Raw genomic sequence first — 25192 nt, forward strand, 5'->3', positions numbered from 1 at the left:
ACTAGTGTTGAAGTTTACAACAGATAATTTCTTTGCTTATTCTCCTTATGCTTTGCCTAAAATCCATCCCCATAAAATGGCAATCCACCACTGATAAGAATGTTATTAGGGATAGAAATCACCAGCATAGCTTAAATTCAGAAATGGAATTAGAAGGTACTGGCATTGGATGCTTTCAGCATATATAGTAAGAATTGATTTTTTCCTTATTCTGATGATTAAGGGTTGTGCCTGCCAGTCCACAACACCCAGGCACATCATGGGGGCTCTGTGTGCAGCCCTTTCCCTTCACAGGGACACAAAAGGACTAACAGCCAAACCCAGGGCACCTCACAGTCAGTAATCAGCTTTTTAGGCTACCAAAAGGACAAGATGTAGGGCAGGAAAAAAAAACCCAACAAAACCCCAGTAATTTTATTTTACTTCCCAAAAATCTGATTGCATACTTTAAAATAATCCACACATGGAAAACTATGCAATGAAGGCGTCATTAAATATAATCAAGGATGGAATCAGAAAGGAAATGCAACAGAAACCCTGTGCTGGTTTTTATCTTTACAGTCAATGACTGGTTTTTGCAGCTGGGGAATTTGCTCAATTTACTCCATGAGAGAAGAAATACCCTGCATTTTCACAGACAGATGTTTAAACCTATCAAGTGTGTAAACCACTACAATTTTTAGCCAGTGCCATAAGAGGAGCAAAGGGAAGCAGGAATCGCTTGCTGCTCCTGAGCAGGCTTATCCAGGCAGGAAAAGCCTGCCCTCATTGCCCATCTGCTCCGGGGCAGCAGGAGCAGCCAGCTGCATCCGGCCACCTAAAAACCAGAGGTGGCTTATCACAGAGCCCCAGGGCTGGAGCCCAGGCTGGCCCACCCCTGCAGCTGCTCCTGCCACCCCTGCCCAGCCAGGCTGGCCCACACCCACTGCTAATGAAGAGCTGCTGATCATACCTGGGAATGCTGAGCTTGCAGCCCAGCCAGCGCTCACTCCTGGATCAGGACACAGCAGGAAACAACAAAGCTGAAGCACAGCAAACGAGCTCTAGCAAAGGAAAGAGAAAGAAAATCACCACCAACATTCAATTCTCTTTCTTTAGTTCTTCTTTACAGATAGAAATGTTTTCCTAAAGGAGCTGATTGCCAAACATAAATTTTGCTACTTGTGCTTGACAGAATCCTGAGAATGCAAAGCCTTTTGTAGCCAGAAAAAACAGTGTGAATTTTCTACTCTTGTACTGCTGAGATGACTCAATATCAGTCCACAGGGGTCTGAAGGTAAAAGGAGAACCACACTCATCTGAATTCCTTGCCTTTCAAACGAGGTTTTTATGACAGAATACTTTATTAGCAAACGGGGCTGCTACAAGCCCACACCAGAAACCACACCAAGCCCGGGGCAATTACCTTTTGTCACTGCCATGCTGAGTGAAATGAGAAAGGCTGCTATTACCTGCTCTCTTGGAGGGTCTTGAGGGAGGTTTATTCCTGCCATGTGCAATGCTGTGGCATTTGGAAGTAAATTGTTTATAACAAGAACCAGTCTGAGACACCAGCCACAGCAGCAGCATCAAGCTGCACGGCAGCAGCAAAACTCTGCCCACTGCTCTCTGCTGAGCTCCTGGGATCAGACTCTGGGGACCGGTCAGGAGACACCACCATATTCCTGTGCATGAGAAAATTGCTCAAATTGCTTAAATCTCTCTCCCTTGCACTCCTGGCTTCCTTGCTGCTGCTTCGGCACTGCTGTGCACATGGAGGGAAAGCTCCAGGTCTCCCCAGGATGGTCACAGAGGAGACTCCACGCTCTCTGTAGTGCTCAACCTTGTAATTTATACAGGAAAAAAAAGAGGTATGGCAGATTTCAAGGTTCTGGGCTCAACCTTGGCTTAATAAGTCATGGTGGCATATGTTCTGTGATGGTTACATAAACAGGGATGGGATCCCAACCGGTGGCCAAGGGGTTGCCATGGTAACCATGACAGCCATCAACGCTGTCTTACTCATCAGTTTTGCCCCTGTACTTCAGAAGCACTTCTGCTCCTACTTTGCTATTTTCAAATAAAAATATGAATAAACAGAGCTCTCTAGCCTTCCTTTTCTGGAAACGAAGTTGCCTGAGCCTTTAACCACCATTTGTGAATTGATAGCAGCACCCTTGGGCTGTTGCTCTCCAAAGACAATGCAGTGTTTCTGGAGCCTCACACCAGGGACAAACACAACAGAACAAACCCTTCCACTCCTGAAACAGATCCCTCCACACCTGGAGTCCAGACACTGACCTTTGCAGTGCAGACTGTTAGCCACAACTCAATGATGTGCTCATGCCTTCTACAAGCTTTTGAGCAGCTTCACTTCTCTCAGTGCAATTAGACAAGTTTGGCCTAAAGTCTTTTACTCCCAGTTTGCAGCTGTACATAATAAATAAAAAAATGTATTTCCTCCATCTTTTTTTTCCAGTATAGCTAGTGCATATCTCTGCTTTCAAATCTCCAGCTCTCCCTATTCACATTTTCTTTCAGACTGCTCATAAAGAAAACCCTGACTAATTTTAGGACAAAGATTAATACAGATCATTCTGCTCAGTAACAGCTTTCTACCTACAACCAGTTTCAGACCTGTCACCTATAGCCAGGCCTAACCCACAGAACATCCACTGCCTTTTCATCATTAAAAATTAAACTAAAACATACTAGATTTAAAAATTAATTTAGCCTTTTGAATACTTGTTAACCAAGTTATCTATTTATACCTCACTAAAATCCAGCATCTGCAAAGACAATATACAGAGGCACAAGGAAGACAGGAAATAATGGTTTTTCAAATACAATGAAGTTGTGTTTTATTTTAAAGCTATTTTAAAAAGAAAGCCTTTTCTTTGCAATAGTATCCAGAAGAAAAATTCTGTCTATTAGACAGAAAAGCCAGTCTCAGTAATCTGAATAAAGATTAAATGCTAATTTTTTTGGATTTCAGTGATTTGCAGAAATATTTTTTGGCATAACTAGAAAATGAGTCACTACTAACTTCACCTTCTATAACTGTTTCAAGTGCAAATAATTTCTCATCTGACAATCACTCAGCTGCCTGGATACAGGTGTAGGATTGGCCTCTTGGTTGCTTTATGCAGCAGAGCTGGGAAACTGAAGCAGATCTGCCCTGTGCTGTGCAGATCTTCGAAATACATGTCAATACAAAAATTTTTGCTACATAGAAATACTTGTTTCTCCTGTCTTTCTTTAGAGAGCGAAGTAATTTCTTTATTTCCATGTGGTAGTGCAGGAATAGGCAGAGTAAAGGGAAAAGTGGAGAGACAGTGGTTGTAAGGAACAGCTCTGCACAACTTCTGTTCACCTGTGACTGTGCCAAAGCAAGGTTTGGGTGGGTTCCAAGAGGAGCCCCTGCCCTGCCCTCCCCTGCCAGGTGCCCGAGCAGCCACACTCCAGCCCCAGCCAGTGCCACATGCCAGGCAGCCCCAACTCCCTGCACTGCTGCTCCAGCCCAGACCTCTTCCAAGGCTGAGATAATCCAACAAGCTTAACAAAAGGATGGGCTCATAATGCTAATTAGCTTTGTGTAGTCAGGAGATAGACTGGAGCCTCTATCTCTAATGTCCTATGTTAAATCTGTTCTCTCCACATAAAGACCGGTACATTAACCATGTCTTATTTTCCCATTTTCTTTTCAGGGAGCCTGGATGGATTGTAATGCACACGGATAGACTGAAATGCTCAGCAGATGATTTTGCTTAAATCTCAAGTAAGACAAATGTGATGAGCTCTTCAATCACTGCCCTGGGATGTGTGGGCGATGTATTACATTTTACAAGGAACAGCATTTGGAAAAATTCCGTTTTCACTCCTCAGCCACTGTACTCTTTTAATTACTTGCTGAACTTGAAGAAAGAAGAACGGGAAAGGAAAAGGGCAGAGGAGACTTCAGAGACATAATGAGATGGCTGCCTGCTGAAGTGAGGCAGCAGCATCATTAATGCCTGAGCTAAAGGAGGAACAGGCAGATCCTCACCTCTGCCCCCATGGCAGCAATGGGGTGGCTGCAGTCACTAGTTTGCAGTAACAAAGACACCAAGCTCTAGCAGCAAGTTCCCTACTTGAGTCAAGGGGTTTGTCTCATAGGGCGTGATGGAAGATCCCAGTTTAAAGCTCTGTAGAAGCAATAAAATAAATTCTGCCTCAAATCTCCACAAACCATTAATATGTCAGGAACCAGAGACAAATGAAAGTCTCTAGAGCTCCCTGGAATTTTACCACTTACTATGCCTATGCATTGCCTGGTGTACACTTCATTTTTACTAAAAAATTAGTGCAATGAAATAAATTAGGAAGAGCTGTCATACTAATTTTTTTTGGAAGTCCAATTTCAATCTTCCCTATGAAAAATGTGATTTGAAAACTCTTGTAGATATTGTTATCCAAGGACTACAGGTTGTTTGGGTGGATATGATGAACTGCTCCACACCAATGTGGACAATACCTTTGTTTCCTTGTAGATGCAAACATGGGAGCATTTTCCCAAGATCCTGCATTTTTCCTGCTGCTAAACATACTCCAAGAGTTCTCAGGTGAGTACATACTTTTCTTACAGAGGTAACCAAGTTCTGACTCTGACATGATCAGAGGTCAAGCATCAGGTTCAAAAGTTTTGCACAAGTAAAGCACAACTGAGAGCATTATTGTCTTTCAATATTATTATTGTAATATCTGATGATAAATGTAATGCCATAAGTGTACAGCTTTAATTGAAATGTAAGTTAAACTGTTTGTTGATAGTTTCCTTCAATTGTCCTTTGCTAATTATGAAAATAATTCTAATAACTACTGTGCCCAAAATATCTGGGAAAGAGATCAAAATCACTATCTGAAAATTAAGCACAGTAGTTCAGGGGTTAAAGTCACATAAATTATGCCTTCTTTAAAAACACCCCTCTATAGTTTGCATACTGCTGTAGCAGAGAACTACAAATGAGACATATTTGAAACACACACACACAAAAGGGAAGAAATCACAAGTATCAGATCAATTGGGATATTCTGAGATCTTCAGATTGAGATCTACAAAAAACATACACATCACAGGCAGAAAGTAAGTGTGAGCAGATAAAAGGGGACTTAAAACTGTGAAAATATGATTACAAAAGAGAAATATTATACTATTAATGAATTCCAGGAAGAATTAACTTAGCCAGCTTGTCCAGTGAAAGATGTTAAACTCGGGATCATTTGAAGCCCATGCCACAGAGAGCAGCCTGTCAGAACCTACTGGGAAGGATGTGTAACACCCAGCCAGAGCCTGCTGGAGCAGATCCATGGGAGATCCCAGGGCTCTTCCCTCAGCCCTGGCTTTGGGGATGATTCCCACTGTGCCCTCAAATAGGTCTGCTGGACCAGCCCCAGCACTGGGGGCATTTCACAGAATCACCAGGTTGGAAGAGACCTTCAACATCATCGAGTCCAACCCAGCCCTGACACCTCAGCTAGACCAAGGCACCAAGTGCCACTTCCAACCTTTTGTTAAACACAGCCAGGGTTGGTGACTCCACCACCTCCCCGGGCAGACAAATCCAGTACTTCAGTACCCTTTCTGTAAAAACGTATTCCTAATATCCAACCTATATTTCCCTTGGCCCAGCTTGAGACTATGTCCTCTCGTTCTGTTGGCTGCTGTCTGGTGAGAGAGACCAACCCCCACCTGACTACAACCTCCTTTCAGGGAGTTGTAGAGAGTGATAAGGTCACCTCTGAGTCTCCTTTTTTCCAGGCTAAACAACCCCAGCTCCCCCACAGCACCCCCACATCACACAGACCCACACGTGGTGTGCCAAGTTCCAACAGGTAACTTCCAATCCACGTAATGCACTCCAGCTTTTAAAAAACACTGCAAGTCTTCATGTAGTAACCTTGTGGACATGAGAACATGCAATTTTTTGCAATTATTTTATAAGGAGAAGGGGAGAGGTTATAGTAGGATTATGAGCAAGGACTCGGTTCTAAAATTATCTTCAGCTTTAACAATTCACAATTCTAACCCCCTCTCCCTTTTGCTTATTCCTAAAGCCTTTCTTCTTTTCCCTCTTGTGCTTAATCTGATCTAAATTCTTTCAGGATGTCAAGGGGATAAATCTGCTATTAAGAGCTACTAGTTTCCATTTGCTTTTTAGAAGTGGGTGTGTGACAACACTCTGAGGCATTACATAGGCAATTAGGTATGCACAGGATGCCCTGCTCCAGAGAGACAATATGCAGAGAAGTGGAGGCTAAAACACTTCTGCATTAACAGGAGGACCCTCCAAGTGCTTTGCAGAGTGTGCTCCAGGGCCACTCAATTGTCCCACAGTGCCGGTATTCCAAGCACAAGACATTTAACTCTGTTTCTTCTGACACCAAAGTATCAATGCAGGAATCAGGTATTTATCCAATACCAGTAACAAGATTTCCACCTAGCAATTTTCTGCAACTTAAATGTAAATGATGCATGAAAAATGTGTTCTTATGAGATATTAAACACAAGCCAAGTGCTGTAACAGAAAAGTAGGAAACACCCCAATGATCTCTGTGTTTTGTCATCATCAATGACTGCAGCCTCGAGGAGCCTCCAGCTCCTGCCAACCCAGTAGCAAGTAAGGACTCAGTGCAGCTTCAAAGAAATTATGGTACTTTCTTATGTGCATTCAGAAAGAGACAGCCATGAAGCATTGCCTCACTAAATGTTATAAAAGTTCTTATAAATATTCATGTGCAGCATTTGTACTCTGAGTATTTAATCATTTCTTTACAAGAAAGGAACAGGGAGAAGAGGAGAGGAAGAAATACTGTTTCTTCAATTCCAAAGAGATCAAGGTAACAGAAGAGGCAAACTTGTGCACAGGTGATCTACAAATTAGTCAGCACTGGGTTTAATAAACCCAGAAACCTATAAAAAAAGCATTTTTTCAGGTAGATTTTCTTTTTTCTTTACATCTGAAGTTACACAATAGTTTGCAGGTATTAACCTAATGATTTCTTTGATCATTTGAATTACTTGCATTTTGATCCTTTGAATTTTTACATTATTGTTTTTTAAAAAATCAAGCCTCATCTGTCGCTTCTGACATTTGTGTGAAGACAGATTCAGCTGCACTCCAAAGCTCATTGTCCCAGGTAAACCCAACACCAGAGCAGCAGCCAAACAGGGCTGGAGAGGCTTTGTGCCACTGCCACTCCATCCATCCTCTCACAGCTGCTGGCAACTAAAATAGCAAAGACTGAGAGCCCTGGCAGCATCTCATGCAAGCTCTGACCATGGCACGCAGCCCTTGATCAAGCCTCTCAGACCTAAAGTTTATCAATACTGCTGAGAATTAATATAGATTCCTGTAATACATGCTGACAATACAAAAGCCTGTTCAAAAGCGGCTTGTGCACAAAAGAGAAAAGATATTGCAGAACAGCTTTGACATCAAATTACAAGCCTAATAGAAAAGCAAAGAGATGTGGAGCAATAACACCTGAACTGCTCAGAAATCATCCAGCAGAGACAGCAGTGAGGGCTCCTGCCTTGCTGTGATGTGGCCTCCAAGCCAGACCAAGAAAGCCTTGGACACTTTTCCCTGTTCTTCCACACCAGGAACAGCAGTTCTTGCTGGAGACACGTGTTACACTGAGCCTGGGGGTACCAGTGCCTTTGCAGACACCACACTCTGGATGTCCTTCCCAATCCAGGATGCTGTAAGCTCGAGGAAAAAATAACAGTCGAAGATGTTTATTACTGCAGGCCCAGCTCCTTAACATACACCTTGGCTGGCAAGCAGAGCCAGTGCTGGCTGAACAGGCTGCAACAACAGTGCAAGAAGCTTATTGCTGTGCTGCTTCTGGTTCCCTGGTGGATCAGGCAAGGCAGATTCCTGCCAGCTGTACCTGTCTCTGCTCTCAGGTGTATTGGACAAGTCTCCATGGAGTCACCCCAGGCCCATGCCATGTTTAGAATTGCAAAGCAAAATGAAAAGTGGTGCTGCCTTTTGCTTCCCTCAGGAAAACTGCCTCTTGCAAATGGTTTTATCATTTTCATTATATCCTGTTTGATTTGCTTTACCATCTTGACTGGAACAATAGCTAAGACATAATAGAAAAAGATTTTTCCACAGGCTGGTTCTAATTACATTAAATCTCAAGTGAGATAGGACATTTAAATAAGAAACAACAACTTCAGAGTCTGAGATAATGACATACCAAGATACCAGGCTTTTTGAGAGTGCCATTAAAATGATGCATGAAGCATTACAGCTACTCCAATCGGGTTTCAACATGAAAGCCATTCCTTCTGTGGCACAGTGCTGCAGAGAGAGGTCAGCACTTACTGCACTCAATGTGCTACTCAACAATTAGGAACCATTATCCCTTATGCTGAAGCTGCAACATAGACACAAGCTTAAATTTCTGGATGAGGTGAGGCAGTTGGGAATGCAGGGTCCCTGGGATGAATCACCTCATGAACCACAAAATAGAGTGGAGGAGCTTATGAAGAGCTCCTGGATTTTGTTGTGAGTTGTACCTTTAACATTTTGTCATTATAATTGAATTCTCTTAATTTCCTGGAAAACATACTTTAGATTTTCTGGAACCATTGAAATATAGACATGTGAAATGGAGTCTGTGGCTGTGTGTCCTGCAAACACAGTTCAACCTCTCACAGTCCCACTGCTTGTTTGTTTAACCTTGGAGCCATGGCACAGCTGCACTGCCGACACTGCTGCTTACAGGGCCCTGCAGCAAAGTCCCCTGCTGGAAATCAAACCTGAGGAAAGGGAACTTCTGTGGGGAGGAAAGGACTTTAGGCACTTCCCCTGTGCCTCCCCTTCCTTTGGCTATTTAGTGCTAACCCAGGCAAAGGGAAGGAGAAGGGTTGGCCTGTGGGGATCGAGGGCACCCTCAGCCAGGTTGGAGACAACACTAATGGGGTGGGAGCGTTGATCTGCTGGAGGGCAGGAAGGCTCTGCAAAGGGACCAGGACAGGCCAGATCCGTGTGCCAAGGGCAACTGTATGAGGTTCAACAGGGTGAAGAGCTGAGTCCTGCCCTTGGCTCACAACTCCCTGCAGCGCTACAGGCTCGGGCAGAGGGACTGGAAAGCAGAAAAGGACCTGGGCAGCAGCTGAACGCAAGCCCAGGTGTGCCCAGGGGGGCCAGAAGGCCGATGGCACCTGGGCTGCACCAGCACGAACAGTGACCATCTGTCTGTGCTGGGCACTGCTGTGGCCACACCTCAAATCCTGGGGTCAGGTTTGGGCCCCTCACAACAAGAAAGACATGGAGTGCAGGGGAAGTTTAGGTTGGATATTAGGGAAAATTTCTTCCCTGAAAGGGTTGTCCAACCCTGGCAGAGGTAGAGTCACCACCCCTAGGGGGATTGAAACGCCATGTGGCTGTGGCACTTGGGGACATGGGTCAGTGGTTGGACACAATGATCACAAGGGTCTTTTTCAACCTTAACAAGTCTCTGATTCTGTAATGAGGGAGAGCAGTTCACCAATTGCCCTTGCTTACAGTTCATCACTAGGCTGAATAACCAACATCAAACCATGGCTAAGTGACTCTCTGCTGTATGGCCAGAGCTGAAGCAGTTCTGTAGATACACAATGGGTATCACTTTCTTATCTGTCCAGCTAGTTTTGCATAGCTGTCATAGGAAAGTTTCAAGGAAATTCACGAGATACTGAGGATTGAGAGACTTTGTTTCAGTCAATAAAAAGAATCTGTGATTCTAAATTCTATAATCCGAGAATATAAACTTTCACAGAAACAGGTCAGTAAGTACACCATTCTTGTCCAAGTAGCAAAACATTAATTCTCTATTAATAATCAAGTGCACAAAAGAAAATTTACAAAGTTTATTTCAGCACACAAAATAAAATGATTTTCTGGTGTATATTCCACACTTCAGCCTTGCCCCACTGAAGTGCTCTGACTGTGAAGATTGTCTGTGCTCACCCAGTGCCAGAGCAGGATGATGGCTCAGACACAGCTCAGTACTCGCAGTTCTATGACCATGGGGCAAAAGCATTTGCTAAATGCAGCTCAGGTATCTGCACAGCCACTGCTGGGGATGCCTCTCTGAATAGAGCCCATCTGAACAGAAATACACATGCAACTATTACTGCTTATGATAATATTTAATTATACATTTATAATTAGATAAAGAAGGAATTTAACTTGTACACCTTTCCCTATCAGCTACTGGTTTTGTTAGCTTCCTTTAGACCCTTATGCTTATAAGACATCTGTAAGCTAAAATTAGATGGCCACGCTCACCTTCATGTACCCTTACTACTTCTCCTGACACCTCTGGACAGCCCCAGCTTTCAAATTGCAGCAAATCCACCTGTGGGTGAAGAGGAAGGATTGATTCATCTCAGGGAGCTGAACATCAGCAGTGAGCAGCAACAGTCAGTCAGTGGAACAGGGCTGCAAGGCCACGAAGAGCAGGGAGGCTGTTGCACCTCTGTCTCCCTCTGCTCGCCAGGAACTGTCAGGGGAGGTTTCAGCAGGTTTTGTGCAGCACCTTGGCCTGAATAAAGCCTGTTCTGAAGTTCCTGGGCTCACACTGACTGCCCTTTTCCACCACTCCCAGTTGCTGGCGCAGACCTTCCACACTGGATCCCACTGAAAATGTGCAATTTTACACGTGAACTACACAAAAGACTGTTTCTTCCCCAAACAGAGGAATAATTAGAAATCTTGCCAGTGTTGCTCAGGAGTTGAAATAGAGGCTGGTAACAAGAGGCTGCACAGGCCATGACGGCCTGAGGGCTGAAGCAAGCTGAGGAGTGTCTCCCCAAGCCAGGACATCCCTGGGAGTCAGTGCCAGCACTGCAGTGCTGGTAAATCAGCAGCACAAGGGCAAAACCCAGAGCCTCAATTCCCCAATGGGCTGTGATCTATGGCACTTGCAGTGGCACACACACTCCTGATTTGCCATCCAGCTTTCTTCCTGCACAGGCTGGTGGTCTCTCATTAAGACCAAAATTTACAGAGCAGATTTCAGCTTTTATAGAACCCACTGTGCTTTCTAGAGATCCACCTTGTTTTTCAGTCAACTGAAATAACATTTTCTGTCTCTGGCTCCTAGGGGTTGTTTTCCCTTTTTTTTTTTTTTAAGATTCATTTAGATCTTGCAATGCCTATTTCTCAGCCAGACTGTCAGGGATGTTAATGAGATTTATCCTCACAGTCTCTCTCTTTCTCTGCCCCCTTTCATTCTTTGACACACAAGTGCTTTTATGTTGCAGGAAATGAGGACAACAGAAAGCTGCAGATCCCATGAATGTAAAAATTGTCTTGAAGGCATGGAACAATCCAGCCCTAATTACAGCCAGCTGAAGCCTGCTCTCTTTGCACTGATACTTAGGTAATTAACTGAATACTGACTGATGCAAGACTCAAGTATGTCACTACCACTCAGATATTCAAGGTTAATTTTTGTATCCATCACCAACATCAAGCTTAATGGATATTATCAGCTGAACTCTTGAAAATCACTAAAACAAGAGTCATAGTCATAGCAAGGACTATTTCCTTCAATGAGCTTGATGTCATCTTTCTTTAGCTGCAGAAGAAATATCTTTTACATTAACGAGGTAAATTCATTAATTTTGATCCATTTAATACTTGTAAATACTCACTTAAACCCCTAAACTTAAATACACTGAAACCACAACACTGATGTAATAAAATACCCCCCAAACTGTTCCAGTGGGCATTACATAGTAACACTTGTTTATTTCTCATAGTATGGCATCTTTAAATTGGTTGGTGTGTGTATCCTCCTTGGTAAACTCGATATGGATTTTGAAAGCAAACAATTCTACGCTGCAAATCAAATATCCTGATTTGACTGCCAGCATTTATCTGAAACTATTACAGGAGGGGACAGCAGAGATAGAGCTCAACAAGTCTGAAATGTCTGTAAGTCAGAACTGCTAATGCACTTCTCCTCCTGCATGGAACAATACATGTTTAGATTGTGAGGTACCTGAACTGTACTTTCAGAGAAAAACCTGAAAGAGAAAGTCAGTACCAAGAAGAGAAAGTTGTCTTTCTTAGTTCCATTTTCAGCAGTGCTTTCCCTGAAAACAGGTTTTGAACAGATTCAATCCCTCTGACTGGCTTACAGCTGCACTGATAGGAGAAAAGAAGGCGTCACTACTTGTTATCAAGTGGCACTTTTATTCCTAATTACTAATTCAAGAAATCACTGTGAAAAATTTGAAGTTTTTTTAACCTGGTAAAGATGCTCACAAGAACAGCAATACAGCACAGTAAAGACAGTAAAAGAGAAACAGAGCTAATCAGTAATTGTTAAATATTGGGTAGAGCAATGCAGCAGATAACTAACATGCATCTCATCAGCCTGCAGTGATCTCAAAAAATCTGGGTGGGGAGGCAGGAATCTAAAGAATCTGGAACAGGGATTCTTTTCATTTTGTATTTTATTTGTCCTCGCACCTTCTTATCTAGTAATGGAAAAATAAACAATCCCAGTTATGTTTGCACATGGCCTACCATACTCCTTCAGTAGGAAAAGTCTGAATTTTGTGAAGTATCTTTGGAATGCCACTGTAATGTAAATCACAAAGCGCTGCCACCACAGCGAAGTTAAAGTGTAACCTGCAGTTTTCCCCAAGAGAATACACAGAATTTGTATCACCAGAAATGGAAAGCAACAGAACAAAAATAAAAGCTTAGCAAAAAAAGTAGGTTAACTCATAGAGAGAATGATACACAAGACAAGGCTGAAAAACAAAGCAAGGCAGGTATTTTTGGAAATATTCTGAAGTCTCTTTAAAGCCCTGCCTATTTGCCTGTGAAGTATTTCTGCTTAAAATATAGATATGCTAATGTTTATATTTAAGATAGTCATGATTGGGCTGAAAGAACTCTTTGGAAGAACAAAGGAAGAAAGACTGAACACCATCAGCAGTTGGTTCTGAGTGCATTTTCAGACTTATCCTGGGGAGAGTTAAGGAATCACAGAATCATTAGTGATGAAGGGGCTTCTGAAGGTCATCTAGTCCAGCTCCAGGGAAATGGATGTTTGAGAGGAAAAGTTGCACTCTGGATAAATTGAAGAAACCTTTTGATTCTGATAAGCCTCCAAAACTCCAATTATTTTTTGTTAAAGAAGGCACAAAGAAACGCTACTGCAGCAGCTCCCTGGATGAGGTGAATCCAACACTGCCCAGAACCTTGGGACAGTGGCACTACCTGCATTCCATGGAAATCATTATTGCTTGCAGCAGGTTCAAATGTGGTAATTATCTTTTCCACCTAGAAGTTCATAGTTTTCTTAATTAGCAGGATCTGAACTGTATGCAGATTTTTGGTGGGTTTTTTGTTTGATTTTTTTGGGTTTTTTTGATGGGCTTGTTTTTTCATATTATTATTTTTTTTTTGTTTGGAAGAATGGGAATGTGTTTCTTGCCAAGGCCACATCACATAATAACAGACTAGAGAAAAATGAAAGGACCCAGCATGAAAAATACAATGTAATTATCACCAACTGAGCAGCTGATAAAAGAAATGACAGAGTAAAATACACAAGTTTCACATGTTGGAAATTCAGGGAAAGTGAATTTGTAACAAATATTGAGCAAATGAAAAGAGGAGACTTCACCATAAGCAAAGCCTCTCACCTCCCAACCACTGAAATTTCCCTCCTCCTGCATAAGCCATCTGCCATCCCATCACAAAAGGAGCTACAAGACCCTCAGCAGCAGAGCTGCTCGGATGGAACTTGGAGGAGAGCATGGCCAAAACGAAGAGCAGGAGCTCCACACACTTACAAGATGTTTTTTTCCATTTTGTCCTGTTTATTTGAGATTTCCAGCCATCACAATGGCTTGAATTCAGCAAACACAGCATCAGCTGCCTTCTATCGTCTCAACTGACAAGGACAGTATTTTTAACTCACCTGTGATAGGCACATTTTAGGGATAAGTCTATGTGAAAACAGAGACTACTGCAAGTGTGAAAAATCTGAACTGCCCCCTGGAAAGAATTGCATATAGGGACATGGAATAAATATTGTTAACTTATTGTTGGTTACTCTGTCAATATTTTGAATCAGCCTTCAGCCATTAAAACCTCTGCAGGAAAACCCTGGATGAACCTGACAAATGAACATGCCAGGGTCTTGAGAAGAAAAATGTCTTTTTTCCTTAACCCCCAATCCAAACACATCCTGACTTTAGTATCTTCAGCTTCTTTTGAGATAAATATCCTCAATTTTGCATCTTTCTTTTGTAGATGTGTAATTGCAGTTAAAATGTTCCCCTTTCTGTTCCCTGTTTTACCTTGAGAGGGAAGCAGCTGTCCTGTTCTGCACAGGGAGCACACCCAGCACAGCCATCTGTGCCCAGCGCTTCTCCAAACTGCAAGCATACAGAAACTGATACAACACTTGGAGCCTGGAAAACTGTTCAGGAATGCACAAATGAAATACACTACAGAAATATAAGATCATTGAAAGAGTGTTATTATTCTTATTATCCTAAAAATCCATCTAAGCCAGTAGCTCCTGCCTGCCCCTACAGATACATTGCTTTATCTACAGCACACATGGATCACAACAGGCTCCTCTTCAGCACCAGCATTTTTTGCTCCTTCCTTGTTCTATGTGCCAAGCAAAAGAGAAGCAAAGCAACAAAGGCTGATGTTGTTCTTGGAAAAAAAATGGGTTCTGCAGGAGTCAGTGGGCTGTCTCATTTCATGCACACACAGGCTCATGCTCTGTACGGTGAGGGAACCTCTGCAAACATGTTCCTGGTGCAGTCATTTCAATGGGAAGCATCCCACGGAATGTGTGTGGGTCCTGTGTGTGGGACAGGAGCCTGAGAGGGGTTTCAGAAGAATCCTCTGTGATGGCATCTTGCTGTGTGGCTGCACAGCTGGGCAGGCTGAGGTGTACAAGGTGCCCACAGCCTCCCATTGTTACTGGGAAGGTGGCGACTTCCTCTTCATTGAATCTTTCCCCTTATTTTGCTCTTCCTTCCTGATGATAAATGCACTTATTATTCCAACCAATTCAACATTACTTTTAGAAATTTTATCACTCATTCGGATTTCACTCAGTGAGTCAAGCGGAAAAAATGCGTTCTCAAGCTGAGAGAAACCCTCCCATTTAAAATCCCTGAGCCAAGGGCACCTCCCAGGCAACATCCTCCAGCTATTCTCAGACACAGAAAGAAAATGTGGACTCAATCAGTTCCCACCTAGACCACTCCAGAGCATCTCCAGCACGAAGGAGATCTATTTGCCCAGAGCAGCAACCCCTGGCTCTTCCCAGGCTTCATCCTACCCAGCTCATCCAGCACCTCCCTCAACTACAAAAACCTCTTCGTGTTCAGCTAATTAACATCTTCCTGTGCCAGTAGAGAAATCTATCCCATAGCATTGTTCTCCCTGTTCCTGGGCCTCTGATTGTCACTTTTATCAGTTGAATAATAGTAATTTGAATGCAGAAACAATTATGGGAATCTATTTCCTCACTGAAGTCCTTGTCCCCGGCAGATTTATATTTGCTGCTGTTTTGTCGAAGTCTGGATGCACGAAGAAGTTGCTCTGCCAGGCAGGGATGTACAAGGAAACAGACAAAACATCACCTTCCAGTTTCCTAGAAATGGTTCCTCTAAACCCATGGTGGTTACAACCTGTTTGTATCCTCTCCTGATCTCCTGCACACAGACAAGCCAAGGTGCTGTATTTTGTGTAGCAAGAACGGGCAAGGGCTTGTGACTAGGATTGCTTTACAGCTTGTGCTGCTCGTATTTCTGGCTCTAAAGTGCCCTACAGAAACCAAACATCCCACAGAAGTGCTCCAGCTCCAAAACTTCTACAAAACAGACATGAGAGCTGGAACTGTCTTTTTCTTGTTCTCATTAGACACATGAATGAATCAGATCTAAGGATCTGTGCACACCTTCAAAGAGAAAGGACTGCAGGACTACAGGGAACAACAAAGAAAAGGCATTAACGAGAGCACAGTAAACCTGAAAACTTGAAAGAAGAAAAACATTTTTAAGTTCTTTTTGAGCTTCATCTGTCACTGCTGCAGACAGATGGAATCTGCAAGCCCTCCCTTCCTGCCAATGCAGCAGAAGACACTGACACAGTATAGAAACAGCTCTGGCAACAAACCAGAGAACTCCTAAAGATGGGAACTCAGTGAGGGAATAACCTGGCAGCTTCCTGAGCACCTGATGCACTGGCTGAGCTCTAAGTTCTTGCTTGGGAGGCTCCTAAGTGCTGGTCTGACTGCTCTCACAAGAGACACAGAAACCTCCATGTGGATTTCAGACAGAACTGCTACATTAATGCTGGCCATCTTCTGAAATCCCACCCTTAACCTCATGGGAATTAGGACAGAATTCTTCTGGGGCAGTGACTGTTCTCCCATTGAAGTTCTAACACAGCCTATGATACAGGGGTGGAATGAATACCTCACCTGGACTAGTAAACAAAAACAGGTATATTTGTGAGGTTCAGAAATGCAGATCTAATTTTTCTACCATCAGTCACTTAGAACTACTGTCAGATCTGTTCACTCTCCCTCTGAAAAATAGGGTAGAATAAGAAAGAAGCATTTCAAACAAAACCACAGCACATAATAGATTTCCTTTGTTTTATTCATGACAAATGAAAGAAATGTGGTGAGACATCATTTTTGATATATGCAGTTACATTACAGTTTTCAAACTCAGGCAGATTCTATTGTGCTGGGGTTTAGCACAGCTTTGAGGAGAGCACAAACATCTCCTTTCACTCTTTTGCCTCAAAAGACATGGAAACACCATCTTGGTGGTATTAAGGATATGGTAATTCCCCTCTACCCTTCTTAAAAAAAGAAAAGCTTCTGGTTTTAGTGGCCAGTTCTACATTGTTACAAAGGCACAGAGCCCAAAATGGGATAGCAAGACAGAGCTGGGGGTCTTCCTGCTCCCAATTTAATTTTTTAAAGTAGCACAGTTTTGCATTCCTGACTAGTAAACTGACATTAGGGAGACAGGCATAGAAGTATTTCAGATGTTTAATACCCAGCTGTGAATGGCAGAGAAAAAGATAAGCAAATACGAAGAGCAAAGAAAATAAGAAAATGGAAAAATATTTTTGAGGAAATATTCAATGTCAGCAGAAAAGAACAAATTTCCTAGTGTGCTGTGTAAGTGTGTCTTTCCACATATCTTTTCATAAGTCATATAAAGTACTTAAAATATAACAAAAAACAGGGACAGAGCTGCTTCTACAACCTGTTCCAAACTGCAGTTTGCTGGGCATTGGGTAGGGAGACAGTCAGTAATGCAGAAACAGCAAAATCTTTTTGTTTTTCAATGATAAAGAGATGGGATGAACCCACAGGAAGAAATTTCAGCTACTGAATAAAGCACCAGATACTAAAATTCCAACTCTTTGCTAATGAATGAAGCTCACAAAATCACATGTTTGGCTCTTGTAAGATTTCTCTATTTAAACTCTGGTAATAGTAAAACAATATTACCTATAATTCAAATTATCCTATGGTACTGTATTGGAAATAAGATGACAGAAAAATGAGTTACCACTTAAGTCTGAGGCACTGAATCCATTCTCATGTCAATGGTTGGCTTGGCAAAACCTCTTGCAGCCACTGGTAATAAATTCTGCTGAAAATTTCAAAACTTCCAACTTTTCCAGACAAGTTCACTTCACCCCCTTCTCTTCATGATGGCTGGTCAGGGCAGCAACATTTTCTGTGAAAGACAGACAAGAAGATTATTTCAAATAAATTTAAAATCTGATTTATTGGAAATTTTCCTTGAGTGACCTCCTGCTATCTTAAATACCACAGGAGCTGTGTAAAAAGACACTTGAATTCTCTTCAGAATCCTGGCCACATAGCTGGCACCCCAGACTTGTCCTCGTCCTTAACATTTCCCATTTCTTTTCCATTCCCCAGGAACACAATGCTGCTTTAATTTTGCCTGCCCAAGAGTCACGCTGCATCTTTGCAGTTAAGATGAAGACAGGTTGGAGGAACAGGCTGAGTAACAGCCTGTAGAACCTACTGGAAGAATTAAGGACCTTTCCTGGGAAAAGGAGCAGAGCTCTTTGGAGTTTTTCAAGGAGACAGCACTGTCCAGTTCTTTTGGGGTTTCGTTTTTGGGGCTGTTTTTTTTCCCTCCTCTGGTATTCTGCTTGTGACTTCAAGTGTGAACACATTTGTGAGTGACAAAGTTGGCAGAAAGAAGGCAAACACAAATCATTTGTATAGCAGCAGCCACAAATAACAAGGAGCAAAGTACTTAAACTTCTGTGCAAAGCCTACCAAGGGCACAGGCTGAGCAGCACAACCAGAACACCCTGACAACGATTATCACCACAAAAGGACCTTTTAGGACATCTGAAGGGAAGATTCTGAAATAGCTCTGCAGATGAATAGCAACGAGTAAAATTAATAAGAACCATCCTAAGAGAAAACACACATTATGTGTTTGAAAATGGACTTAATGAGAAGGGTGAATACCCTCTCATTGAAGGCAGGTAAGGGAATAGCCACTAAATTAGACTTCAACTTGTGGCTCATTGTCTAAATGGAGATATGAGAGATGAGTCAAAAGCTTACTCTAGATGGAGAAGATTGAATCTTCTCCTAACCCAAGTGTTACCAAACAATTTGATTTTGCAGATGGGATTGGCCAGAAATAGGATGCAAGAGAAGAAAATGAATGAGAACTGAGGCCTGCAAAGCCTCCAGGAATGTTGAGGGGACACCACAATCCTTCGTAGTTTTGAGAACCTCACACAGCAGCAAAATTCTTCTTTGCATATTTTCAAGTTCTTTGAAATAAAAAAAATAGCCCTGAAGGAAAGAGAAATCAGCCAACACTTCATGGCATGGAATGGTTGCACTGAGAGATTATTTAAAGTGTCTGCATAAGGAGATGTGTTTGTGTAAAATGTTAACCCATTCCAAAATGTCTTTTTTTTCTGGCTAGAAGAACAAGAGACAGGGAACTCTGTGGATTCAGGCAGGATGCTGCAGTTCAAGCAGCTGGCCAGGGGAGGAGGGATTTCTCCTCCTTTAGTGTCCACCAGCCTGCAGGACCTGTTCTCAAATTGTGGACACCTCTGGGCAAATGTCTATAGGGAACACCAAACCAGGAAACATTGCCAGAGCTGTATCTATATAATAAAATATCAAGTTACACACATTTTTAAATTTTACCTGCATGCAGGTATTTGCACTTCTGTCCTAAAATTCTGCAGGTTTTGCCCAGCAGTACAAAGGGCTCTCCTTGCATTTCTTTTTTTGCTTGTGGAGCTGCACTCCAATACCTCTGGCACAGCTGGAGATGGCAGAGATTCACTGCCACAGCTGGATATAAATCTGGTGTTCCTGTGGCTTGTGAGGATTACTGAGGTGTTTTATAGGTGCCACAGAAAACATTTTATCTCCAACATCAGCATATTGCACATTAAATGGTAGCTAAGGCAACACGTGGCACAGAGATCACAGATACATTTGTCATTGTACTCACAAGCAGCACAGGGGCTTAAAAAACACAATCTACCACTCCAAAAGAAAAGACTCATGCCACTCCACATCACTTCAGTTCCAGTGCCCGGTACTATAGATTAATTTAAAACATTTGAAGTTAATTGACAAAGATGATGTGCAATCCTTTTTAGCCGCTGCTCCAAAGAGGCAATTCACACGGATGGAGTACATGGAGCTGCACATGAGTCCCTCCATTTTCCCTTGGCTTTCTGTGGAGGCTCAGGCAGCAGAAGCTCCTCTGCATGGAAAGAGCTGCCATGTGCCTCGCTCCCCTCGCCTGTCCTCGCAGCACAAAGGGCAGGAATGCTCAAGAAATGAATCACAAACATCCCAGCTCTCAGTGCCAGGGCTGGAGCAGCTCCCCGGCCTGTCAGGCTGAGTGACAGCCAGGGCTAAAGGGACACCTCCTCACAAGATGAGGAACAGGAAGGCCATTTCAAACCCCTCCATCTGAATTATGATTGCCGACTGTGTAAGGAGGCAAAACCGGAAGCAAATCCACAAGGAGACAAAGCATCATTTGGGAAAGGTTTTTCCTATTCATGTTGATTGCAAGTGAACTCTTCCCGAGCCATGAACAACTGGTGATGCTTTAGTGTTCAGTACATGGCCTGATTTTATCATAGAAACTCGTCCTTGCCTTCAGCTGCCTGTCAGGTTTGCCAAGCTGATAGCATTCTGGCAACACTTGCGCTGTTTAATGTCTCAGCATGTTGTATCTTGGACACAAACCCCTGCAAAAATACCTAATTATAAATATTTACATTTGTTATCCTTTTTGCATGATACAGTAAAGAGAGGGAAAATAGATTCTTTCCACTGAATCAGTAAAGCATGACAACATCACAGGGTCAATATCCATGACCAAAGCATTCAAGGGGATTGGAATCCCCTTGAGTGGGATTCCACAGTGCTCCCACACAGGGTATGCAGGCCAGCTTTGCCCAGGAGGCTGCAGGGAGCACCTGGCCCAGAAAACACCAGGAATTCCAGGAATGGCCCCAGAGGGACATTGCTGGTGGCTGAGCTCCTGAGAGGCCACTCAGGTGGTGGCATTTTGAGGAGTCATTACCCAGCCAAGGAAGAGACGTGCTCTTCTTTCAGAGTAATAACTCCTTCACTTCCAAATTGTCTCCTTGGGCAAAGAAATGCTGCACACAGAATAGATCCACTCTTGAAGGATACAGGGAAAGCATCAGTACAGGGAATGTGCAGCCCTTGACAGATAAGTTAATACAAATTCACAGAGGTACACAACAAACTCCAAAAAAGTTTAAAAGTCAAAACTTCCGATACTTTAAAAAATATTAAATACACGATGACTGTTTAAAATAGAACTGATTCATGGGGAGAAAGGAAGCACTTAATGACTTGCTCATGCTTAAGGACTCTTAAATAAAACAAGTATCTGTTACTCATGCGTTTGAAGGATTTGCTACTCTCGAGCTACTGATTTGAAAAGCTTTTGACACAGCAAGATGAAGACACATCCCCAAGGGCTGCTGTGTGAGCTGAAAGCCTGTGTGCTCTCAAACACTCTTCCTTTCATTGAAGAAGGGAAAGATTAGCAAGAGGAATTAAAAAAATAAAGACTTAACTGTTTTGGCTTTGGAAATGAGGTTTCAATAAGATTTTCTGGCCTGAAGAATCACCAAAGAACCCCAAACTATCATGTGAAGAAGTAGTGATGGAATTTGAGACCATCAGAGGCTATCCAGGCCCTGGGCTGCATCTCTCCTTCTGCTATTTTTATTCATTAATTGTAGGCCTAATATTACAAACCCAATACTATTTCATAAGAGGAGAAAATTAGAAAAAACAGAAATTACTATTAGTCACCCTCCATCCTTATGAATGAATCATACAGTACAAACTTCAAACACGGGGCTTATCAAGGCTTGGCCAAAATGCAATTTTTGGCTATGGGATAGCAGGCAGCAACAATGAAACAACACAAGCCTCTGCTCCATTTTTACTGCTCTGTGCTCCAACAATTTCTTCTCTCAACAGCTACTGAAAACCTAGACTTTTATTGGTATTTCACATTCACAAAACCCTATGAACAGCTGAATGTGGCTTTCCAGAGGGCTCTTGGCACAGCCACACAAGCTCAGGTAGCAGCATGGACACAGGGAGAAGGAAAAGCTGGCAGTCTTTGGCAAAACAAAAAACTGAGAGCAACAATAAACAACCCCCAATCCCAAACCCTCAAATGTCTGTTTAGGCAGCTTTCTTTCACAAACTAACCCCAAAACTTGCACTGGGATTGCAATTCGCATTTCAACCCATTCTCCCCCCATCCCCGTTTGCTGTTTGCCCAGTTTTATTAGAACCATCTGCAAGATCTTCCCCTTCCAGTTTCTTGTGTCGGTTCATCTGGCAGCTGCACTTTTTCATCTATTGAAAAAAAAAATCTTTGTTTCAAATTTGTTGAGACAGAAGGTCTTTGACAGGCTAAAAATTATCTTGAAAATCAACACAGAAACCACATCATATGCTGTTCTTTACAGACTGAAGGGGAAGAATGGCAGCTAGAATATATATATATTAATGGGAAGATAAAAGAGGGTTTTGGGGGTCAAGAAAAATTTTACCAACTCAATTTATCTGACAAAAGCCACAATTTACTGAAGTACTGTAAGTTGCCACTGCAGAAGCATTTCAGGCTCTGCATTATTGCTGACAGGAACAAGAGAAATGCAGAGAAATATTTCCTTACAGCAGCTCTTGGCAAAACATAAGCAAGGGGAGTGCTAAGGGAAGGAGGAATGTTGGTGAAGTAGCAGAGTTTGAATTATTTTCTTTAAATATAATACAAGTATTACAAGTTTTTGAATATAACATGCTTTGCAATCCCCTTCATTAGCCTGTGCGTGGTGCTGCTTAAGTTTCTATCTTTCTCTGTAACCCTCCTAAAAGATCTTTGTTCCCTTCTGTGTAGAGATGTCTGTGCTGTCACCGAGGTGTCCATCCTGATGGGACAGCTCCTGCTGCAGCACAGGGCAGGGCACATCAGCACTGCTGAAAAATGGCACAAATCCTGGACCTTTAATTGGTTTGGATATTGTTCTTCTCCAAATTGTTTCTGCAGAAGCATTCACCTCGTTGCAGAAGAATGGCACAACCTTCACTTTTGGGGATGAACAGAGAATTCTCTTCCACATTTCTCCAAATCTTCTCATAAGACATTTTTAATAAAGAAAATTCACTTCAAGTATGAACACAAAATACTCAAGCAGCACAACTCCTACTTTCCCATTTAGATTAATACAAAGATTTTCTTTCTTTCTTATGTTACTGCTATTTAAAAGGTAACAAATAACTACAGACAATATTCAACTGCCACCAAAGAATGTTTGTACATGTGTAAATTTAAAGAATCTGTGACATGAATTGAACTATTTCAAATCTCCCCAGAGTTCCAGCAATGCTGGAAATAACTTTCTCCACATAAGCACATGAACTGCCTTTAACTATCAATCACATCCAAGCCCTGCTGTCATCTCCCCTGACCTTCCTGATTCTGTTTTATACAACCTCCAGCCCACGTCTTCCCTAAGCAAACTCCTAATTCCTTCTTTAACTAAACAAGGCCACTTAAAGTTTCTCAAGCACTCTGACAGGACTTCTACAGCTTCTACATTGGGATTTGCCATTTTCTTTCCACACTTTCAATCCTCATAGAACAGTTTTGGGTTTAAATAAAAGTATTATGCAGGATTTCAAAATTTCCATGAACAAATTGGCTTATTTTCTCCCTTGAACTTTATCATAAAACACATAAAACAATTTAAGTGGTTTTAATTGCACAGGCTCTAGGAAAAAACAGGAAAATATAATAATTTGAGTTGACAGATTATGCAAGGCAGACTTTAAAAGTATTTTCAGAAACACTGGAAACAGCATTATCATAATCTAACTTCATAAATTTTATATGCAAATAAAAAATTAAAAATGCAGACCTGAAAATATTTAAAGAAATCCATATATTTTAATGAATAGCATAAAAAAAGTAGATCTGCTCTTGAAAAAGTGTCCTGGAAACTCTCAGGAGAATTCATGGAATAACCACAGAGTTTGTGCTTCTGTGATCGATGAGCAGGAGAGATTTTTATTCAAACACTTAACAATACTTTTGTTAGCATATACATCGCTCCATTGGCTTATTAGAAATTTTGGCAAAAATAAGACATCTTGTGAAAGCAAGAAAGCTGAATAAAACCAAAGACTGAGAGAACAAGCTTAAAATTTCTCTTCCCTCCCCACCCGCCCAATGCATTGCAAAAAAAATACCATTTTGATGAATAATCTCTTCCAAATCCTCTTTTCCAGTCACTTTTGATCTTTACAGAATATATACATTTATATAAGCCAGAAACAACCACAAAAGCAATTTCAAACCCCCATCTCAATGCATACCCCTGTTTCAAGGTATCATGAATATACTAAGCTAAAATTGCAAACAAAGGAAGGCTTGGGACCATATAAAAAAAAATTACACCCTGCTGTTAATGCCATTTTTCTTGCTCTTGAATACATGATGTCGATTCCCTGGTTTCCATTCAACAAATAAAGCTGTGAAATGGCAGTGGATTTCCTGCTCCAAGTCCAGGCCTGCATCCAAACAATTCTAACATTAAAACTGGCTGCCAGCCTCAAATATTCCCCCCCACAGGAACAAACACTCCCGGATGCATGACAGAGGTTATCAGAAAATCTTACTGAATTGGGGTTAGAGGAGAAAGCGGCAGATTGAACGTGTGCATGGCATTCTCCCCATGAAATCTGTTCCTACAGAATGAAGTTCTGGAGAGCAGAGGCTGCTGTGAGGCTGCTGAACAGCTCCATGCCAGGGCCAAAGGCAAACGCAGTGCCCAGCCTCAGTGGGACTGCACAATTCTGCACGGCTGCCACGAGAGCCACGGGATAAACCCAACGGGATAAACCCAACGGGATAAACCCAACGGGATAAACCCAACGGGATAAACCCAACGGGAATGCCACCCCTCCTTCCTGGGCACAGCACTTGCCAAAGGGCAGGGGGTTGGTTAATGCAGCCTCTGTAACTTGGGGGGACCCAAACGCCATAAGGCTGCACCTCCTCATTCTTTCCTGGGCTAAGGCAGAGGATCCATCTCTCGCTCCTCAATTCTGCACTCTCAGTTAGGAGCAAGGACCACCACGGCTCTGTCAGAATGATCCTCCCGTTCCCCTGGCTCGTCAAACACCACCCCTCCCAAAACACAAGGATTTAGCCCAGGAAGCCAACTCAGCTTGAACACAAAGCATCGCTGGTGCCCAGAGCCAGTGTGCCGCGGCAGAGAGAGCTCGCGGCCGCAGGCAGAGCGGGAACAGCATCCCAGACAAAGCTGGAAAATTCCAGAGATGTGTGGCACTGAGCTCTTCCCACAGCTACAGCCAGACAAAAGGAAACTCACTTCAACAGGAAGCTGGAGAGAAATGTTTTAGCTGAATTCTTCTCATCGCTTCAGTCAGAAATGCAATCTTTACTTAAATGTTAAGTCATATACACGGGCCATTAGTCAAAGTTCCTGTTCTTTTTTTAATGGTTTTACCAGGTTTGACATTTTGTAATGCTATTATTTTAAAT

General features: G+C 42.4%; 1 protein-coding gene and 1 long non-coding RNA gene across 5 annotated transcripts in view; one reads left to right on the forward strand and one right to left on the reverse strand.

The window, feature by feature from the left end:
* LOC106628115 (uncharacterized) overlaps positions 1 to 22360 on the forward strand; it is a 47258-nt gene extending 24898 nt beyond the window's left edge. Inside the window, exons 2-5 of the long non-coding RNA XR_001331380.2 lie at positions 3687 to 3757; positions 4509 to 4580; positions 11279 to 11397; positions 17980 to 22360. This is a non-coding gene — a long non-coding RNA (uncharacterized LOC106628115). The remainder of the gene's footprint in view (positions 1 to 3686; positions 3758 to 4508; positions 4581 to 11278; positions 11398 to 17979) is intronic.
* Positions 1 to 25192, reverse strand: part of PEAK1 (pseudopodium enriched atypical kinase 1) — a 104406-nt gene that overhangs the window by 39105 nt on the left and 40109 nt on the right. For 3 of the 4 annotated variants that reach the window (XM_014251104.2, XM_014251101.2, XM_014251102.2), the window contains exons 2-3: positions 17603 to 17773; positions 953 to 1043 (exon numbers count right to left, since the gene is read on the reverse strand). The gene's annotated coding sequence lies outside the window, so the exon portion shown is untranslated. The remainder of the gene's footprint in view (positions 1 to 952; positions 1044 to 17602; positions 17774 to 25192) is intronic. The other variant, XM_014251103.2, reaches the window with a different exon arrangement.

This window comes from Pseudopodoces humilis, chromosome 16 (genome assembly GCF_049639895.1).
Source record: "Pseudopodoces humilis isolate 2021_Gansu_Grassland_sample_001 chromosome 16, ASM4963989v1, whole genome shotgun sequence".
Taxonomy (NCBI): domain Eukaryota; kingdom Metazoa; phylum Chordata; class Aves; order Passeriformes; family Paridae; genus Pseudopodoces; species Pseudopodoces humilis.